Raw genomic sequence first — 21063 nt, forward strand, 5'->3', positions numbered from 1 at the left:
ACGCTAGCCCAGCCCTGAGGGCCAGAGAGGCCTGGTGCACGCGGTAGTAACTCACAGCCACGGGCAGGAAGCAGGTGTCCTCTGTGAGAGCTCTGAGCCCCTTGAGCAGCACTCGGTCCTCCAAGATGCTGAGCAGCTTCCTCAACACCTTGTCCAAAGTGCTGGGCAGGCACACCATCACCTCCCACATGGCGCTGGCGATGCTGCAGGCCCCGAGCGCCCAGTCAGCAGGGCTGCCTCGGCCACAGCTGCGTGGCCCGAGCAAGCCCCAGGGCACGCAGGCTGCAGGCTGCCGGCCTGCCCACTGCCCCCTCGCTTGGAGTGCCCGCTGGGCCCAGCCTGGGCAAGCAGCAGACAGCGGAGCGGAGGTTCCCGCTGGGGCAGCCGGGGGCCCGGCGCCTGGGCTCTGCGGCTGACTTGCTCAGCTCTGGCTGCTGCGCGCCTGGGGCAGATGGCCCCGGGCTGGAAAGGGCATGGGCAGCCCTGCCCTTTGGGGATAGCCTGCAGTTGTCCTTGGGTGCGGCAAGCAGAGAGTCTTTGGGCAGCCTGCCCACATGCTACCAGCCCTCAAGGCTCTTGGCGCCTGTACCTGTCACATGGCGGGCAGCAGTTGAGCAGGCTGACGACCACCTCGCTGGGGTACACGTGGGTAAGCAGGAGAAGCAGCAAGTCCACGCTGCGCCGGCCTTCCCCCGTGCTGATGCACGTCAGGTTTGCATAGATGCACCTGACGACCTCGGGCACCTGGAGGGCACACGGGTGAGAAGGAGGGCAGCCGTTTCCTGCACCGCCCCTGAGAACTGCTCCTTCCCTTCCCATCACCCTTTGCTGGCTTCAAGGGGCGCTGGGTGCCCGCCACAGCTGCTTTGGCAGCAAGGGAGCTGGGAGGAAGGTGCAGGGCAGTCCAGCCGCGGGCTGCTTACCTTCTTCAGCCAGGAGGCAGGCTCCATGAGGAGCACATCCAGCACGCTGCTAGCCGCCTGCATGTCGTGCGTGCTGCCGTCTCTCAGGGCCTCAATGGCTGTGAGGATGATGTCTGTCCTCTCCGAGGGCTCGAGGTATGGCCCAAACATCTGTGGGAGGAAGGAGGGCAGGGAAGACGTGTCACACGGAGCGCCCTGGCGGCGTTGCGGAGCTCAGCAGTGAGAGCAGCTGTGGAGCAGGGCCAGTGCGGGCAGCTGGCTGCAAAGCTGGAAGCAGGGGCTGCAGAGAGTGTCCTGTGGAGGATGGGACGGAAGAGGGCTCTCAGGAGCAGGCCGCAGAGTTGGGAAGAGGGCCCCAGGGCAGTGGCGCTAGACAGAGCCCGAGCTGCCTGGTGTGCAGGTGGGCTGGAGCGGCTGCGCTGACCCTGGAGCGCAGCCTTCAGATCTTGCTGGCTCAGCGCCAGGGGGAAGCCTCTCCCCAGGCAGAGGGAGGCCACTGGAGCCCCGCTGAGGCCAAACCCGTTTGCTCCCCCCGCTCTGCTGCTGATGGCACGGACAAGAGTGGCGGCAAGGCAGGAGCTCCTTACCGTGGTCAGCTGGCTGGGGCTGGTGGTGAAAGCAAGCCAGAAGCCCATGTGCTCAGCTTCCCTCTGCCTTGGGAGCTGGGCCTGCTCTGGCTTATCTTCTGGCACCTTCCTGCCTAGACAGGAGGGAACACAGAGAGCAGTGAGTAGGCCAGAGCACCTTTGGCAGCAGGCTTGCCCAGCGGCTGCAAAAGGCTTGAAGGTGGGAGTGAGCGAGCAGCGAGAGGATGAGGCCCAGGGAGGCGAGGAAGGGCCTGGACAGCCGTGTGTGCCTGCAAGGAGGCAAAGCACCGCGCTTTCTCTTACTCTTGCGCTGCCGGGCAAACGTGTAGAGGAGGTGGAGAGCGTCCGCAGCCCTCCAGCGGATGCCCTGCTCCTGGACAGCGTAGCACAGCAGGAGATGCCCCACCAGCTTGCCCAGGATGCGGAAGTCCTCCGTTGCCAAGAGGGCAGGGTCGTCACTGACTCCTTGGCAGGGGTCGCAGAGCTGGTGGAGGCAGGAAGTGGTGGCAGCAGGGCTAAGGTGAGGCAGCTGGGGCCAGACCCTGCTCGCAGACCGCATGCAAAGGCTGTGGCAGGGGCTGGCCCAGGCCAGCCTGCTCTGCCTACTGCAAGCTCTTCTGCCCCGCCAAGGGGCAACCTGGCCTCTGCCTGAGCAGCCCCTGACCCTGCACAGCAGCCACGGCAAGGGGACGACGAGGCTGCCTCCCTGCAAAGGCTGCAGCGAAGCTGACTTAGCGCCAGCCGCATGCATAAATGGCACAGCTGGCCCCAGGAGGGGCAGCATGCCACGCAGCATCCCCTGTGCTCCTTCTGCCTCCTGCCCTGCTCTCCCTGCCGCCTTTGCCTGCTCTGCAGGCACGGGCTGCCTTGCCAGTTCTTGTCACTTTGAGCATGTGGCACTTAGGTGCCTAAACGGGCATGCAGCCCTCGGTCCTGCCTCCATCCCGCTCCCTCACTGCCGCCGCTCTCCCCTCCCGGGACCCGGGGAGTGCCTCTTCCTCCTCAGGCTGCACTGCCCATCTCTGCAGCCACACCACCTCCCCCAGCCTCCTCTCCTGGCCTGTCCTTCCGGGAGGCTCTGCCTCAACCTGCAGCTCCCCTGCCCTGCACCCCATGGCACGGGAAGGAAGCGCCTGTGCGGCAGCAGCCTGTAAGTGGGGGCTGCTGGGCTGGGGCCGTGGCAGTGCGTGGGGAGGGGGCAGCAGGCAAGGGGACGGGCCAGAGGGCCCTGCAGGCCCTGAGCCCCGCAGCGGCTGGGCAGCAGCCAAGGCAGCAAGGGCCGCCAGGCGCGGGCTCACATCATGCTGCCAGGGCAGGCCTGGCGGCTGCGGAGAGCAGGGGGCCTCAAGACAGAAGCCTACCGAGACAGGGCAAGGACGGTCTCTTGGCGACAGAGCCGTGCTGAGTGCCCTACCCTGTGTCCAGGCTTGCCCCTGAGGGAGCCCGCACCTGGGAGACGGGCAAGGTGTGGCGCGGTGGGTGCCGGGGGCTTGCCTGCACCTGAGGCTCCTTACCTGCAGCGAGGAAGAGCTGACGAGGGACTTGCTCAGCCGGGCAATGGCCCTCAACGCCCTCTCGCGCTCTGCTGCTCTCGGGGACTCTGTGAAGGGCAGCAGGACCTGGGAGAAGAAAAGCAGCGCTCTGCCCTGGGACCCGACAGCTGCTCCAGGAGCCGCAGCTCTGCTAAGGCTCTGGCAGCGTTGAGCTAGGATGCCCGCCAAGGCCTCCTGGCAAGGGGCGCACATCTCCTAAGGGCCTTCCTGCCCCTCGAGGCCCCCCCAGCCTCGCTCTCCAATCCCTCAGACGGAGCGGCTGCGGCTGGCTCCAGGCAGGGAGCCAGAGGCCACTGTCACTGCAGAATGCCCCAGGGGCCTTCAGACCCCTCTGCAGGAGCAGCGAGCGGACTTTGGGGCAGAAAGCTCGCTAGGGGCTTGCAGTGGCAAAGCTGTGCTACAGCCCATGGGGAAGGCTGTAGAGGAAGAGAGTTTCAGGGCCGGGCTGCCCTTGCAGGCTGCGCAGGTCCCCGTTAGAGTGTGCCTTGCTGAGCGGTGGGGAGGAAAGCTGGAGCGAGGGGGAGGCCCTGAGAGGACAGTGCCGGGGCCAGGGGCCAGGGGCCAGGTGGGGGGGCCGGGGGGCGCTTAGGAAGAAGGGTCAAAGTCCTCACAGGGCTTTGGGGCAAGGAGAAGGTTTGGGGGCAGGAGAGGATGTTGCCCAGGAGGGGCAGGGGGCCCCTCCAGGGCTTTCCCCTTGTAAAAGGCAGACCTGCAAGATGCTCTGCAGCTCCAGGAGGCCGGAGGGGAGAGGATCAAGCACCAGCCTCTGCAGCAGGTCGTCCAGAGCACTCGGGGTCTGCAAGGAGAAGGCAGGGTTGTGGCAGTGCTGTTGGGGTGGCTCCCAGGCACAGGCCAGCGAGTGGAGTTTGTGCGGCCTGGGGAGGGCAGCCGTTGCAGTGCAGCGGCCGGGGGGAGGCCTGAGAGCTGCAGAGCTGCTGCACGTGGCGCAGGCCAAAGGAAGGGGAAGGGAGGCGGAGGGTGGGAAAGGCACGGGCGGTGATGCCAGGATGGGGTGGGGTGGCTGGAGGGGAGCAGCTCTGCTCGCACAGCAGCCCTGCGGGTGGCACGGGCGAGCACGGCAGGAGGCGAGAGGCGAGAGGCGAGAGGCGAGAGGTGGAGGCACGGAGCAGAGGGCAGTGCTGTCGGTACCTTCAGTGAGTGCGTGGTCTGCAGAGCTTCCTTCTGCTCTGCTGGCCGGTGCAGGTGGCGGCAGGCAGAAGAGCCTGGGTGGAGGAAAGGCAGAGAGGAGGCAGAGCTGTAGGTGGAGGCCGGCGAGAGGAGAGGAGAGGAGGCTGCGCGCGGGCAGAGGCCTGCTGCCAGGGGCGGCGGAGGCAGGCGGCCGGAGAGCCGGGGCCGTGGCAGAGGCGGCGGCGAGAGGCTCGGCGCCGCTCGGCCTGGCCAGCGCAGCCGGGCCGGCTCACTCACCTGGGTGCCGCGATGGGCCGAGCGGGCAGGGCTCTGGCGCAGAGCTGCTCGGCTGGGCAGCGCTGTGCTGCGCCTGCTGCTGCTGGCCGGCCAGCGAGGGGCTGCCCGGGCCGAGAGGCTGCTGCCAGAGCGCCGCGGGGCAGCCGGCGGCTGCGTCGGCCATGCTGCGGGAAGGAGGAGAGGCGCTGGGGGCTGGGCCCGGGGGGAAGGCGCGCTCAGGCCTGGGCCCTGGGCGTGCGCTGCCCGCAGGCCGAGGCTGCGAGGCCGAGGGAGCGGGCCCAGCAGCGCGGGGCAAGGCGGGGGCCTCCTGCCGGGCAGGGTCCCTGGCGGGTGCTGGCGCTGGGGCTGGCGGGCCGCCGGGCAGCGGCGGGGCCGGGCGCCGGCCCCAGTTGTGCCGGGCGGCAGCCCCTGGGCCAGCCCGCCGCGGCCGAGGGCCCGCCAGGGCCCCGCGGAGCTGCCGAGCCCCAGCCGCGTCTCTCTTGCCTGCCTGGCGGACGGGGAGCCTGCGCGCCAAGACGTGGGCCCCGCCGAGGGCCTGGCCGCCTCCGGGGACGCCGGGGCTGCGCTCCGGCTGCTTCTCCAGCAGCTGGGCCCGCTGCCAGCCGGGGCCGTCCCTGTCCTCCTGGAGACTGCGGGGCCGGGGCCCCGGCCGCCGCGGCGCCCCCAGGGCCGCGGCCGTGTCACAGAGGCGGGTGGGGCACCAAGGCCCCGCTGCGGCCCGGCCCGGCACTTTGCCCCGCAGCCCCCCTGCCAACATCTCCTCCCATCTTCGGGGAGCAAAGCAGAAGTCCAAGCCCCCCCCCTCAGCCTCCTGGCCCTTTCCTGGCACACCTGTCTTGCAGAAGCAGTAAACCTCTGGGGGTGGGTCCGAGCCGGACAAAGCCACGGCCAAGCCTCCCTCTGCTCCGCACAGCAGTTCTTGAACCTCTGCCCGCACCGGAGGGAATGCAGGCTGCACTTGGCACCTTGGCAACGTGCGTGTGCTGTGTGGGAGCAGCTTGCTGCTGAGGAGATGGCAGCCTTGGAGGCTTGGGCAGCCTGCTGGTCCTTGCGAGGTCCCGGGCTGGTGCAGCTGCTCTTGTCTGCCCAGCACAACCCCTCCAGGACCTGCTGGTGGGCGCAGCTGTGGCTGCCAGTTGCTGCAAAGGCCTCGGACACATGGCCCACGTGCAAGCGCCCAGAATCACAGAAATCACAGAACACAGAATCACACAAGGGTGGAGGTTGGAAGGGACCTCTGGAGATCATCTAGTCCAACCCCCCCTGCTCAAGCCGGCTCATCCTCAGCACATTGCCCACGACCACGTCCGGCCGGGTTTTGAATCTCTCCAGCAAAGGAGACTCCACTACCTCTCTGGGCAACCCGTGCCACTGCTCCCTCACCCTCACGGTCAACAAGTTTTCCCTCAGGTTCAGACGGAACTTCCCGTGTTCCACTTTGTGTCTGTTGCCTCTTGTCCTGTCGCTGGCCACCACGGACAAGAGTCTGGCCCCATCCTCTGCACAGCCTCCCTTCAGATACTTGGACACGTTGGTCAGACCGCCTCTCAGTCTTCTCTTCTCCAGCATAAACAGGCCCAGCTCTCTCAGCCTTGCTTCACAGGAGACATGCTCCAGTCCCCTCGTCACCTTCGTAGCCCTCCGCTGGACTCTCTCCAGTAGGGCCACGTCTCTTGTCCTGGCGAGCCCACAATGGGGGACACTACTCCTCTCAGAGGAGGCCTGCCCAGGGCTGAGCGCAGGGGAGGAGCCCCTCCCTCCACCTGCTGGCAACACTCTGCCTAATGCACCCCACGATCCCATGCGCCGCCTTGGCCACAAGGGCCCCTTGCTGCCTCCTGCTTCACTTGTTGTCCACCAGCACACCCAGGTGCTGCGCTGCAGAGCTGCTTTGCAGCAGGGCAACCCCCAGCCTCTCCTGCTCCATGGGCTTCTTCCTCCCTAGGTGCAGGACCCTGCCCTTGCCTTTGGTGAACTTCAGCAGGTTCCTCTCCACCCAACTGGCCAGCCTCTCCGCGCCCCTCTCAAGGCCAGCACAGCCTTCTGGGCTCTCAGCCGCTCCCCCCACTTTAGCATCAGCAGCAAACTTGCCGAGAGTGCACTCTGTGCCTTCAGCCAGGTCAGCGAGCACTACATGGGACAAGACGGGAAAGGCAGCAACCAAGAAAGCGAGGTGGCAATGGGACTGCCTTGTTTCAGCAGCGAGAGCAAAGGGCCACGAGGCATGGCAAAAGCAGGCAACTGAGATGCAGTCTGCCGCTGCCTGCCAGTGCCGTGCTGCTGCTCTACAGCGACGACCCCTGGCACTCTCAGCGTGCCGTTCTGGTTTGTGCACTGAGAGACTGAGAGCCCAGGCTGGCCGAGGAGAGAGAGAGAGACCGACCTGGAGTGGCAATTCAGAGAGTAGCCCCAACGCAGACGGCTTCCCTCGGGGCACGTGGCGTCACAAGCCTGGAAACTGCTGGTCAGCTCGAGGTCTGGCTCACCCACCTGCCCCGAGAGGCCAGCAGGGGCCTGCTCCCTCCCTCTCTGGGTCAGGCCTGCGTGCTCCCAGGTGTGCACGTGTTCAGACTTGGGCTGCGTGCAGGGCTCCACTCGCCTTGCGTGGGAAGCTGCACCCTGGTCAGGTTGGTGCAGAGGGGGAAAGGGGAAAGGGGGGGACATCGCTCCTGCCTTGAAAGCAGCTCAGCACACTCCCCGCAGCAGCGGCAGCCCCGCGGCACAGCTGCAGAGCAGGCCAGAGCCACCCAAGCCCCCAGGGGCACCGAGCCTGCAGCCAGCAGCCCAGCGCAGCGGCTGCAGGGCACGCTGGCACAGCTCTTCCCTTTCTCCACAGCGGCTCTCGTCCCCTGCCTCCCGGGCAAAAATGCCCAAGCCCCGCGTGTGCACAAGGTGGCTGGCCACAGCAGAACACCAGGACAAAGAGAGATGCCTGATGCGAGCTTTGCAGGCAGTGGGTGCCTCTTCTTGCCCTGGGGTGTCTCGGCAGAGGGCGCGTTTGGCATAAGCCTGGCCTTGGTGCTCCAGCGGGGCACCTGGTGCTTTGGGCCAAAGACACAGTGTGGCCGTACGTTCCAGGCTGCCGCGGGCTGCGGGAAGGAGCGAACGTCAGGCCACCCTCAGGGCCAGTGCGATTCCTTCGGGGCCTCAGCTTTCCCGCTTGGCCTCTGCCTGCCAAAGAAAAAGACATCCACGCGTGCTGCAGAAACACGGCTGCTTCTTTGCGGAAAGCTTCCCAGAGGGCTGCAGGTGTAAAAGAAGAGTGGGGCCAGGCTGTGCCTGAGGGCGGAACTGCAGCAGATGCCTGGAATGAGCCAGCCTGTTCCGCAGCCTCCTTGCTGGTGCCCATGCCAAGGGCAGCGTGGCACTGGGACTGTCGTGCTCGGTCTGCTCAAGGAGAGCCTCCGCACAGAGGACGGCTCCACCTGTCTCGGGCTCTCCGGAGCCAGCAGCGCAGAGCTTGCAGGTGGAACGCGGAGGGTGCCTCTTTCCTTGGAGTTCTCAGGATGAGGATGGTCTGAGTGGCCAGGGAACGGATTGCGGGCTGCAGGTCGCTCTCCAAGGGCTGAAGGACTGCCACATAAAGCAACAGAGCACACATCAAACCCACCTGTCCGCACAGAACGCCCCCTCCCCAGGCATAGCCTGCAGAGCGCGCCAGCCCTGCCCAGCTCTTCCCAGCGGGAGCAAGGAGCAGCTGGGGCAACCACATCAGCTGGAAGTTGCTGCTCAGCAATGCCCCCAAATGGCCCTGCCCTTGAAATGTTTCCCTGTGCCAGGGCACGGCCCTGGAGCACACTGCCCATGCTCTGGCCCCCTCCCCACCCACCGTGGCCAGCACAGCGCTGCCCTTACTCACCGTTGCAGATCTCCCGCACCTTCTGCTCCCTTGGGCTCTTCAAGCGCCGCCCGGCCAGCCCTAGGCACACACCAGCCTTCACTGCTGACCCTCCCCAGCACGACACAGCTTATCCAAGCCCTTCCAGTGCCCTCCTCCCCTTTGGCAGGCCTCAGCCTCCCCCACAAAGCACAGGGCCCGAGGCAGGGCTGCGGTGGGAATGAGCAAGGCTCCCCTCAACCCATCATCGGCTCCCACAAGCCCATGCCCTGCACCACACAGTCCAGACCCTGGCAGCCCCGGGCCTTGCTGCCAGGCCTGGGACCAAGCTGCTAAGAGAGGGAGCGCGGCGGGCGCGCCTCACCTATGAACCTCACGGCCACCTCTCGCAAGGATGCCTGAGAGTCCTCCAAGTAGGGCATGCTCTGGCGCAGGTATTCTTCCACTTGCCTCCTGCCTCTCGCCAGCTGGACAGAGCACACGAGCCCGCGGCTTGGCACAGACCTTCCGCAAAGGGCTGGGCCAAGCCCTCCTCCCACCACCCTCCTGCCCTTCCTTTCCACACCAGGACACTGGCACCTGCCAGGCAGCAGCCCTGGCCTGGGGCCGAGGTTTGGCGAGAGCTGCAGGCAGAGCGTGCCCTGGGAGTGCTGAGAGCCCTGTGTGCTGCCAAGGCCCAGCTGGGCCAGGCTCTCCTTCCGCAACCTCCTCCTGGCAGGAGGTCCGAGCGGGCAGCGGGGCCTGCAGAAGAGCCCACTGGTGCTTGAGGAAAGGCATCCAGGACACAGGTGTGGGTTGTGGGCCTGGGGCTGGAGCAGGGCGGGACAGGCACAGCTGCCCACCGCACAGGCAGCTGTGCGAGTTGGGACAGGCCTTGTGGAGCCTGGGCCCCGGTGCTGAGGGGCTCCCCTTACCAAGCACTCGCCCGTCCTCCAGGTCTGCTCTGTCTGCGCGCAGTCCCGGAGCTGGTCCCACTTCAGGCACTCTGCAGCCACCACCAGGGCTTCCCAAGAGGCCTGCACAGCAGCAGAGACAGGCAGATGACACTGTGGCCTTGGGGACGAGGTCTGCTGTGCCCCTCCGCTTGGCTCCACTCTGCCCCTTGCCTAGCCCGTGGTGGGAAGATGCAGCAGCGGGGGCAGAGTCTCAGTTGGGCTCCATGCCCAGCGCAGAGGCACGCAGCAGCCACCAGCTCAGCTAGCTCCCGCTGTCGAGCAGCCCAGGAGACTGTGGGGCACGGAGTGACAGAGGCACCAGGCCAGGCCAGTGCCAGAAGCATGGCCTGGGGCAATTGCCCAGCAGCATGCTGGCCTTCCCCTGCTGCTCTGTCACCGCTCCTTTCTGCTCAGGCTCCAGCTGGCCACAGCCTTGAGCCCCGCATGCCACGCCAGTCCCCTGCCCTGACGGCATCTCCCTTTCCATGACTCTTCCCGAGCCAGCCTGGCGGTGCTGGGCAGTCTCTCTCAAGGCCTTGCATGTGCTGCGCCCCTCTGCAGCCACCAAGTTCACTGGCCTAGTGCACGGTGAGCTGGGCGGAAGGACTTGTGCTCCCAGGCTGAGCAGAAGGCAGCTGCCCTTAGGCAGCTGGGGCATGGCCTGGCCCACACATCGGGGCCTCTCTGGACGGCACCACTGCTCGACAGGGATTGCGCGTCCAAGCCTGGCCTCGGACACCTGTGCGGACAGCTGGCAAGTCCCTAGGGAGTCCTGTGTCCCGGCCTCGCTGGCCACACCCTGCAGCTGAGCCCTCTTGGAGCAGGTAGCGCAGCTCTGCGAAACGTCCGGGCCCAGCTCCTCAGGCGCTCTTAGCTCGGGCTCAGCAGGGACTCTTGCTGTGGGCTGCACTGACTAGGGGAGGGCTGTAGAGAGGGAGCGGGGCTGCAAGGGGACCCCAGCCCTCCCAACCTTTCGGAGCAGGAAGGGGCATGGAGGCAGGCTGAAAGCCGTGGGGCGGGCCTGCTGCAAGCAAGGACGGGAGCTCTTGCTGGTCCTCCCGGACTCCGACTGCTGGGGCCCCATGTGACACACCTTCAGGCAGCCCACTTGTCAGCAGCCCTTGGCCCTCAGGCGCAGGCCCACCCAGCTCATGCCAGCATGCCCTTCCCCGCCTCCCTGCCGACCTTTCACATCTCTACCTTGGCCACGCTCTGGCTCTCGTCGTGCACACGGAAGAAGAGCGGGAGCAGGCAGCGACGCACTTCCTTCTTCAGCTGCTTCTTGTTCTCGCCCTCCACAAGCTCCATCAGCTCTTGGAAGCAGCAGATGGAGAGCTCGCGCACCTGGCTGCACTCCTGGCAGGACGCAGGAGGGTGGCACCTCAGCAACACCTACTGCCTGCCCACCCGGAGCAACAGCAGTGGCGCGCCTCGTGTGAAGAGAGCTGCTGGGGACTGCACTTGTGCACCACGGAGCCGGCGGCCACGTCTGCAGCCAGGGCAAAGTGGCCCTGCCACCCATGAAGGCAATGCCATCGCTTTGCACAAGAGGCTGCGGCCAGGCTCCGCACAGCTCTCGGAGGCCTTTGCGCCTCAACCTGCCTTCCCATCCCAGCCCCACCTCCACCCACCCAGCCGCGGCACAAGCTCCCCCAGGCCACGGCCTGAGCCCAGCCTCCCACACCAGCCTTACTTCCTCAAAGAGCGGCACGAGCTTCTGCGCCAGGTGCACAGCCATGGGGCCCACCGCCGCCCTGTCCGCCTGACGCAGCACCTTCCCGCAGACGACCAGGGCCTTCCTGCTGACGTCTGCGGCGGCCCCCTGCGCCACCTCCAGCACCTCTGGCAGCAGACCCTGCATCTTCCCGGCCTGTAGCAAGCACAGCGTTTCCTTGCTGTAGGGGCAAGCCAGGAAAGCCCAGGCGGCCACACCTGCTCGGCTGCTTCAGCCCTGGCCTCCTCTCTTGCTTCCCTGCAGGGCGCACAGGAAGTGCTGCAGCAGCCTCCTGGCAGGCACTAGGAGTTGCTGGTGCACTGAGGAGGGTGGGCGAGAGCAGCGGCGGGCAAGCAGGCCAGGACAGCAAAGGCTCCTCCTCGCTGCCTGCGCTGCCCGCTCTTCTCCCACGGCCACACTGCCCTGAAGGCCGCGGGGGCTGACAAAGGGCTGCGCCAGGCACCTTGCAGCAACCAGCACCGCCCCTGACTCCAAGCACTGCATTGCCCATGGCCTGCTGCCCAGCCGCAGGCTGCCAGCATGCCTTCTCCTGACCCATGCCCATGCTCACCATCTCTGCTCTCTCGGCCAGCGTCACGAGGCCTCTGAGCACCAGCGAGCGCATCACTGTGCTGGGACGCTTCAGATACCTCTGGAGGAGGTAGAGGACGCAACAGTCGCTGGCTTTTAGCTCCTCGCAGCTCAGCAGCTGGAAGACACACAGCAGGGAGAGAGTGGCAGAGCCTGCAGCACTGCGCGGCCCGGGCAGCTCCTGCTTGCCACCGGCAGCTGCCGGCCAGGGCACCAGGCGCAGAGCAAGGCTGTGCTGGAGGCGGCCGTGGTTGCGGAGGGCCCCCAGGGACGCCCTCATGCCCCGAGCCTCACGGCACCCAGCACACATTCCTTGCTTGCTCTTGCTGGCCTGGCCCCCTCGTGTTCCCTTGGGCCCTGCTCTCCTGCCTTGCAGGAGCGAGTGACTAGCCAGAGGTGGCCCCAACGGAGGCACGGATGTTGGGGGGGTGGCGGGGGTGACAAGCCTGGCCGCAGCAGCAAATGGGCCAAGGCCAGGTTGGCCAGGCTCCATTGGCCATTGGCCACCCCGCGGCCATGCCTCCAAGAGACTGCAGCGTTCAGAGGCATCGCGGAGTGCCACTACTTGCCACCACACCTACCTCAACAAAGACAGCCATGGCAGGCAGTTCCTGCAGTTGGTCCCCTTGGCTGAGAAGCCTTTCCACCCGGTGGAAGATCCAGGAACGCTCGTGAACCGGGTTTGTCCTCATCTGCCTGGCAGGGCAAAGCAAGCACCCCTGCTAAGGAGCTAGGCAGCCCAGCCTCTTCTGCCTTGTCTCCCACAGCCCGCTACGCTGCCTCCTCCAGCCACAGCTGTCAAAGCTGCGCCACAAAGCAGCAAGGAGCTCCCGCTTCCCGCCTGATCCCTCAGTCACAAGCGCTGCGGCGGCAGCCAAGAGCCCTGGGCAGCCTCTCTCAGGCACGAGGCAGGGCCTTGTGCGGGGTGCCGCGTCCCCAGCAAAGCCAGGCGGAGGCAGTGCGGGCCAAAAGGGTCTCTCACCTGGCCAGCACACTGATTCCGCTGGCGAGAGTCTCCGCTTGGAGAAGCAGGTGCCAGCCGCCCCTCTTCTCGATGCTGACGAGCTGCTCCTCGTAGCCAGCAGAGCGGAGCAGAGCTTTCAGCGCCTGCACTGCAGACCTGCACGCGGAGCAAAGGCCAGTCACGCTCAGAGCCACGGCCCTGCTTGAGGGCCCTGGGGAAAGACAGGAGAAGGGCGAGGCAGCACCTGAGGGGGCTGGCTGGAGAAGACTGCTCTCGTGGGCAGCCTTTCCTCCAGCAGGCACTCATGTCCCGGGGCATGGACACTGCCGCAAAGGAAATCTGCAGGAGCAGTGCCATGTAGAGCTGGGGGAAGAGCGCTGTTACCGTCTGCTGGCAGGTGGGCTGCTGAAGGATCCTGTACAGCGCCTTGGTTGCCTGCAGAAAACACCCAGAGACAGCTCTCACTGCCAAGGCATTGCTGGGGCAGTGCCAAAGCCCTTGGCGTATGCGAGGGATGAGGCTCAGGCACTGGCCTAGCGTGCAGCAGACACAGCTGGAGACTGCAGCCTGGCTGACAGGCCATGGCCACGGCCATGGCCACGGCCACGGCCACGGCCACGGCAGCGGCAGCCCTCTGGGCTGCGCTCCCACTTCTAAGACGGGCACGACGAGCCCTCCGGGGTCAGCGTGGCATGCCTTATGTGTCCTGCACAGCAGCCTGGGCTCCTGGTCTGAGGCTCGGTAGCCTGCTCAGGCTGTACAGTGGCTCCAGCCCCTGGCCCAGACACTGCCCCTGGCCCAGTCCCAGTCCCAGTCCCAGTCCCAGTCCCAGTGCCGCCCCTGCCCCCGTCCCTAGCCCTGCTCTGCGTTGCCAGTCTGCAGAGCGCAGCAGGGGGATGCAGGGTCGGGGGAAAAGAGAGAGCTGTGCGGGCAAAGGACGGCTGCACGCCAGTGCACACTGGGGCCCAAGCAGCTCTTGGCAGCCCTGCGGGGCCGGCGCAGTGGAGGCCTGCTGCTGACCCTAAAGGGCTGACTCCACATGCCCCGGGAAAGGTCACCGCTTGGGGGCAGGGGTGGGGAGGCGGGGGAAGAAGAGCCATGCCTTCTTCGCTGCAGACGCTAGCCCAGCCCTGAGGGCCAGAGAGGCCTGGTGCACGCGGTAGTAACTCACAGCCACGGGCAGGAAGCAGGTGTCCTCTGTGAGAGCTCTGAGCCCCTTGAGCAGCACTCGGTCCTCCAAGATGCTGAGCAGCTTCCTCAACACCTTGTCCAAAGTGCTGGGCAGGCACACCATCACCTCCCACATGGCGCTGGCGATGCTGCAGGCCCCGAGCGCCCAGTCAGCAGGGCTGCCTCGGCCACAGCTGCGTGGCCCGAGCAAGCCCCAGGGCACGCAGGCTGCAGGCTGCCGGCCTGCCCACTGCCCCCTCGCTTGGAGTGCCCGCTGGGCCCAGCCTGGGCAAGCAGCAGACAGCGGAGCGGAGGTTCCCGCTGGGGCAGCCGGGGGCCCGGCGCCTGGGCTCTGCGGCTGACTTGGTCAGCTCTGGCTGCTGCGCGCCTGGGGCAGATGGCCCCGGGCTGGAAAGGGCATGGGCAGCCCTGCCCTTTGGGGATAGCCTGCAGTTGTCCTTGGGTGCGGCAAGCAGAGAGTCTTTGGGCAGCCTGCCCACATGCTACCAGCCCTCAAGGCTCTTGGCGCCTGTACCTGTCACATGGCGGGCAGCAGTTGAGCAGGCTGACGACCACCTCGCTGGGGTACACGTGGGTAAGCAGGAGAAGCAGCAAGTCCACGCTGCGCCGGCCTTCCCCCGTGCTGATGCACGTCAGGTTTGCATAGATGCACCTGACGACCTCGGGCACCTGGAGGGCACACGGGTGAGAAGGAGGGCAGCCGTTTCCTGCACCGCCCCTGAGAACTGCTCCTTCCCTTCCCATCACCCTTTGCTGGCTTCAAGGGGCGCTGGGTGCCCGCCACAGCTGCTTTGGCAGCAAGGGAGCTGGGAGGAAGGTGCAGGGCAGTCCAGCCGCGGGCTGCTTACCTTCTTCAGCCAGGAGGCAGGCTCCATGAGGAGCACATCCAGCACGCTGCTAGCCGCCCGCATGTCGTGCGTGCTGCCGTCTCTCAGGGCCTCAATGGCTGTGAGGATGATGTCTGTCCTCTCCGAGGGCTCGAGGTATGGCCCAAACATCTGTGGGAGGAAGGAGGGCAGGGAAGACGTGTCACACGGAGCGCCCTGGCGGCGCTGCGGAGCTCAGCAGTGAGAGCAGCTGTGGAGCAGGGCCAGTGCGGGCAGCTGGCTGCAAAGCTGGAAGCAGGGGCTGCAGAGAGTGTCCTGTGGAGGATGGGACGGAAGAGGGCTCTCAAGAGCAGGCCGCAGAGTTGGGAAGAGGGCCCCAGGGCAGTGGCGCTAGACAGAGCCCGAGCTGCCTGGTGTGCAGGCGGGCTGGAGCGGCTGCGCTGACCCTGGAGCGCAGCCTTCAGATCTTGCTGGCTCAGCGCCAGGGGGAAGCCTCTCCCCAGGCAGAGGGAGGCCACTGGAGCCCCGCTGAGGCCAAACCCGTTTGCTCCCCCCGCTCTGCTGCTGATGGCACGGACAAGAGTGGCGGCAAGGCAGGAGCTCCTTACCGTGGTCAGCTGGCTGGGGCTGGTGGTGAAAGCAAGCCAGAAGCCCATGTGCTCAGCTTCCCTCTGCCTTGGGAGCTGGGCCTGCTCTGGCTTATCTTCTGGCACCTTCCTGCCTAGACAGGAGGGAACACAGAGAGCAGTGAGTAGGCCAGAGCACCTTTGGCAGCAGGCTTGCCCAGCGGCTGCAAAAGGCTTGAAGGTGGGAGTGAGCGAGCAGCGAGAGGATGAGGCCCAGGGAGGCGAGGAAGGGCCTGGACAGCCGTGTGTGCCTGCAAGGAGGCAAAGCACCGCGCTTTCTCTTACTCTTGCGCTGCCGGGCAAACGTGTAGAGGAGGTGGAGAGCGTCCGCAGCCCTCCAGCGGATGCCCTGCTCCTGGACAGCGTAGCACAGCAGGAGATGCCCCACCAGCTTGCCCAGGATGCGGAAGTCCTCCGTTGCCAAGAGGGCAGGGTCGTCACTGACTCCTTGGCAGGGGTCGCAGAGCTGGCGGAGGCAGGAAGTGGTGGCAGCAGGGCTAAGGTGAGGCAGCTGGGGCCAGACCCTGCTCGCAGCCCGCATGCAAAGGCTGTGGCAGGGGCTGGCCCAGGCCAGCCTGCTCTGCCTACTGCAAGCTCTTCTGCCCCGCCAAGGGGCAACCTGGCCTCTGCCTGAGCAGCCCCTGACCCTGCACAGCAGCCACGGCAAGGGGACGACGAGGCTGCCTCCCTGCAAAGGCTGCAGCGAAGCTGACTTAGCGCCAGCCGCATGCATAAATGGCACAGCTGGCCCCAGGAGGGGCAGCATGCCACGCAGCATCCCCTGTGCTCCTTCTGCCTCCTGCCCTGCTCTCCCTGCCGCCTTTGCCTGCTCTGCAGGCACGGGCTGCCTTGCCAGTTCTTGTCACTTTGAGCATGTGGCACTTAGGTGCCTAAACGGGCATGCAGCCCTCGGTCCTGCCTCCATCCCGCTCCCTCACTGCCGCCGCTCTCCCCTCCCGGGACCCGGGGAGTGCCTCTTCCTCCTCAGGCTGCACTGCCCATCTCTGCAGCCACACCACCTCCCCCAGCCTCCTCTCCTGGCCTGTCCTTCCGGGAGGCTCTGCCTCAACCTGCAGCTCCCCTGCCCTGCACCCCATGGCACGGGAAGGAAGCGCCTGTGCGGCAGCAGCCTGTAAGTGGGGGCTGCTGGGCTGGGGCCGTGGCAGTGCGTGGGGAGGGGGCAGCAGGCAAGGGGACGGGCCAGAGGGCCCTGCAGGCCCTGAGCCCCGCAGCGGCTGGGCAGCAGCCAAGGCAGCAAGGGCCGCCAGGCGCGGGCTCACATCATGCTGCCAGGGCAGGCCTGGCGGCTGCGGAGAGCAGGGGGCCTCAAGACAGAAGCCTACCGAGACAGGGCAAGGACGGTCTCTTGGCGACAGAGCCGTGCTGAGTGCCCTACCCTGTGTCCAGGCTTGCCCCTGAGGGAGCCCGGACCTGGGAGACGGGCAAGGTGTGGCGCGGTGGGTGCCGGGGGCTTGCCTGCACCTGAGGCTCCTTACCTGCAGCGAGGAAGAGCTGACGAGGGACTTGCTCAGCCGGGCAATGGCCCTCAACGCCCTCTCGCGCTCTGCTGCTCTCGGGGACTCTGTGAAGGGCAGCAGGACCTGGGAGAAGAAAAGCAGCGCTCTGCCCTGGGACCCGACAGCTGCTCCAGGAGCCGCAGCTCTGCTAAGGCTCTGGCAGCGTTGAGCTAGGATGCCCGCCAAGGCCTCCTGGCAAGGGGCGCACATCTCCTAAGGGCCTTCCTGCCCCTCGAGGCCCCCCCAGCCTCGCTCTCCAATCCCTCAGACGGAGCGGCTGCGGCTGGCTCCAGGCAGGGAGCCAGAGGCCACTGTCACTGCAGAATGCCCCAGGGGCCTTCAGACCCCTCTGCAGGAGCAGCGAGCGGACTTTGGGGCAGAAAGCTCGCTAGGGGCTTGCAGTGGCAAAGCTGTGCTACAGCCCATGGGGAAGGCTGTAGAGGAAGAGAGTTTCAGGGCCGGGCTGCCCTTGCAGGCTGCGCAGGTCCCCGTTAGAGTGTGCCTTGCTGAGCGGTGGGGAGGAAAGCTGGAGCGAGGGGGAGGCCCTGAGAGGACAGTGCCGGGGCCAGGGGCCAGGTGGGGGGGCCGGGGGGCGCTCAGGAAGAAGGGTCAAAGTCCTCGCAGGGCTTTGGGGCAAGGAGAAGGTTTGGGGGCAGGAGAGGATGTTGCCCAGGAGGGGCAGGGGGCCCCTCCAGGGCTTTCCCCTTGTAAAAGGCAGACCTGCAAGATGCTCTGCAGCTCCAGGAGGCCGGAGGGGAGAGGATCAAGCACCAGCCTCTGCAGCAGGTCGTCCAGAGCACTCGGGGTCTGCAAGGAGAAGGCAGGGTTGTGGCAGTGCTGTTGGGGTGGCTCCCAGGCACAGGCCAGCGAGTGGAGTTTGTGCGGCCTGGGGAGGGCAGCCGTTGCAGTGCAGCGGCCGGGGGGAGGCCTGAGAGCTGCAGAGCTGCTGCACGTGGCGCAGGCCAAAGGAAGGGGAAGGGAGGCGGAGGGTGGGAAAGGCACGGGCGGTGATGCCAGGATGGGGTGGGGTGGCTGGAGGGGAGCAGCTCTGCTCGCACAGCAGCCCTGCAGGGTGGCACGGGCGAGCACGGCAGGAGGCGAGAGGCGAGAGGCGAGAGGTGGAGGCACGGAGCAGAGGGCAGTGCTGTCGGTACCTTCAGTGAGTGCGTGGTCTGCAGAGCTTCCTTCTGCTCTGCTGGCCGGTGCAGGTGGCGGCAGGCAGAAGAGCCTGGGTGGAGGAAAGGCAGAGAGGAGGCAGAGCTGTAGGTGGAGGCCGGCGAGAGGAGAGGAGAGGAGAGGAGGCTGCGCGCGGGCAGAGGCCTGCTGCCAGGGGCGGCGGAGGCAGGCGGCCGGAGAGCCGGGGCCGTGGCAGAGGCGGCGGCGAGAGGCTCGGCGCCGCTCGGCCTGGCCAGCGCAGCCGGGCCGGCTCACTCACCTGGGTGCCGCGATGGGCCGAGCGGGCAGGGCTCTGGCGCAGAGCTGCTCGGCTGGGCAGCGCTGTGCTGCGCCTGCTGCTGCTGGCCGGCCAGCGAGGGGCTGCCCGGGCCGAGAGGCTGCTGCCAGAGCGCCGCGGGGCAGCCGGCGGCTGCGTCGGCCATGCTGCGGGAAGGAGGAGAGGCGCTGGGGGCTGGGCCCGGGGGGAAGGCGCGCTCAGGCCTGGGCCCTGGGCGTGCGCTGCCCGCAGGCCGAGGCTGCGAGGCCGAGGGAGCGGGCCCAGCAGCGCGGGGCAAGGCGGGGGCCTCCTGCCGGGCAGGGTCCCTGGCGGGTGCTGGCGCTGGGGCTGGCGGGCCGCCGGGCAGCGGCGGGGACGGGCGCCGGCCCCAGCTGTGCCGGGCGGCAGCCCCTGGGCCAGCCCGCCGCGGCCGAGGGCCCGCCAGGGCCCCGCGGAGCTGCCGAGCCCCAGCCGCGTCTCTCTTGCCTGCCTGGCGGACGGGGAGCCTGCGCGCCAAGACGTGGGCCCCGCCGAGGGCCTGGCCGCCTCCGGGGACGCCGGGGCTGCGCTCCGGCTGCTTCTCCAGCAGCTGGGCCCGCTGCCAGCCGGGGCCGTCCCTGTCCTCCTGGAGACTGCGGGGCCGGGGCCCCGGCCGCCGCGGCGCCCCCAGGGCCGCGGCCGTGTCACAGAGGCGGGTGGGGCACCAAGGCCCCGCTGCGGCCCGGCCCGGCACTTTGCCCCGCAGCCCCCCTGCCAACATCTCCTCCCATCTTCGGGGAGCAAAGCAGAAGTCCAAGCCCCCCCCCTCAGCCTCCTGGCCCTTTCCTGGCACACCTGTCTTGCAGAAGCAGTAAACCTCTGGGGGTGGGTCCGAGCCGGACAAAGCCACGGCCAAGCCTCCCTCTGCTCCGCACAGCAGTTCTTGAACCTCTGCCCGCACCGGAGGGAATGCAGGCTGCACTTGGCACCTTGGCAACGTGCGTGTGCTGTGTGGGAGCAGCTTGCTGCTGAGGAGATGGCAGCCTTGGAGGCTTGGGCAGCCTGCTGGTCCTTGCGAGGTCCCGGGCTGGTGCAGCTGCTCTTGTCTGCCCAGCACAACCCCTCCAGGACCTGCTGGTGGGCGCAGCTGTGGCTGCCAGTTGCTGCAAAGGCCTCGGACACATGGCCCACGTGCAAGTGCCCAGAATCACAGAAATCACAGAACACAGAATCACACAAGGGTGGAGGTTGGAAGGGACCTCTGGAGATCACCTAGTCCAACCCCCCCTGCTCAAGCCGGCTCATCTACAGCACATTGCCCACGACCACGTCCGGCCGGGTTTTGAATCTCTCCAGCAAAGGAGACTCCACTACCTCTCTGGGCAACCCGTGCCACTGCTCTCTCACCCTCACGGTCAACACGTTTTCCCTCAGGTTCAGACGGAACTTCCCGTGTTCCACTTTGTGTCTGTTGCCTCTTGTCCTGTCGCTGGCCACCACGGACAAGAGTCTGGCCCCATCCTCTGCACAGCCTCCCTTCAGATACTTGGACACGTTGGTCAGACCGCCTCTCAGTCTTCTCTTCTCCAGCATAAACAGGCCCAGCTCTCTCAGCCTTGCTTCACAGGAGACATGCTCCAGTCCCCTCGTCACCTTCGTAGCCCTCCGCTGGACTCTCTCCAGTAGGGCCACGTCTCTTGTCCTGGCGAGCCCACAATGGGGGACACTACTCCTCTCAGAGGAGGCCTGCCCAGGGCTGAGCGCAGGGGAGGAGCCCCTCCCTCCACCTGCTGGCAACACTCTGCCTAATGCACCCCACGATCCCATGCGCCGCCTTGGCCACAAGGGCCCCTTGCTGCCCCCTGCTTCACTTGTTGTCCACCAGCACACCCAGGTGCTGCGCTGCAGAGCTGCTTTGCAGCAGGGCAACCCCCAGCCTCTCCTGCTCCATGGGCTTCTTCCTCCCTAGGTGCAGGACCCTGCCCTTGCCTTTGGTGAACTTCAGCAGGTTCCTCTCCACCCAACTGGCCAGCCTCTCCGCGCCCCTCTCAAGGCCAGCACAGCCTTCTGGGCTCTCAGCCGCTCCCCCCACTTTAGCATCAGCAGCAAACTTGCCGAGAGTGCACTCTGTGCCTTCAGCCAGGTCAGCGAGCACTACATGGGACAAGACGGGAAAGGCAGCAACCAAGAAAGCGAGGTGGCAATGGGACTGCCTTGTTTCAGCAGCGAGAGCAAAGGGCCACGAGGCATGGCAAAAGCAGGCAACTGAGATGCAGTCTGCCGCTGCCTGCCAGTGCCGTGCTGCTGCTCTACAGCGACGACCCCTGGCACTCTCAGCGTGCCGTTCTGGTTTGTGCACTGAGAGACTGAGAGCCCAGGCTGGCCGAGGAGAGAGAGAGAGACCGACCTGGAGTGGCAATTCAGAGAGTAGCCCCAACGCAGACGGCTTCCCTCGGGGCACGTGGCGTCACAAGCCTGGAAACTGCTGGTCAGCTCGAGGTCTGGCTCACCCACCTGCCCCGAGAGGCCAGCAGGGGCCTGCTCCCTCCCTCTCTGGGTCAGGCCTGCGTGCTCCCAGGTGTGCACGTGTTCAGACTTGGGCTGCGTGCAGGGCTCCACTCGCCTTGCGTGGGAAGCTGCACCCTGGTCAGGTTGGTGCAGAGGGGGAAAGGGGAAAGGGGGGGACATCGCTCCTGCCTTGAAAGCAGCTCAGCACACTCCCCGCAGCAGCGGCAGCCCCGCGGCACAGCTGCAGAGCAGGCCAGAGTCACCCAAGCCCCCAGGGGCACCGAGCCTGCAGCCAGCAGCCCAGCGCAGCGGCTGCAGGGCACGCTGGCACAGCTCTTCCCTTTCTCCACAGCGGCTCTCGTCCCCTGCCTCCCGGGCAAAGATGCCCAAGCCCCGCGTGTGCACAAGGTGGCCGGCCACAGCAGAACACCAGGACAAAGAGAGATGCCTGAT

Source organism: Struthio camelus, chromosome Z (assembly GCF_040807025.1).
Source record: "Struthio camelus isolate bStrCam1 chromosome Z, bStrCam1.hap1, whole genome shotgun sequence".
In the NCBI taxonomy this organism is placed as follows: domain Eukaryota; kingdom Metazoa; phylum Chordata; class Aves; order Struthioniformes; family Struthionidae; genus Struthio; species Struthio camelus.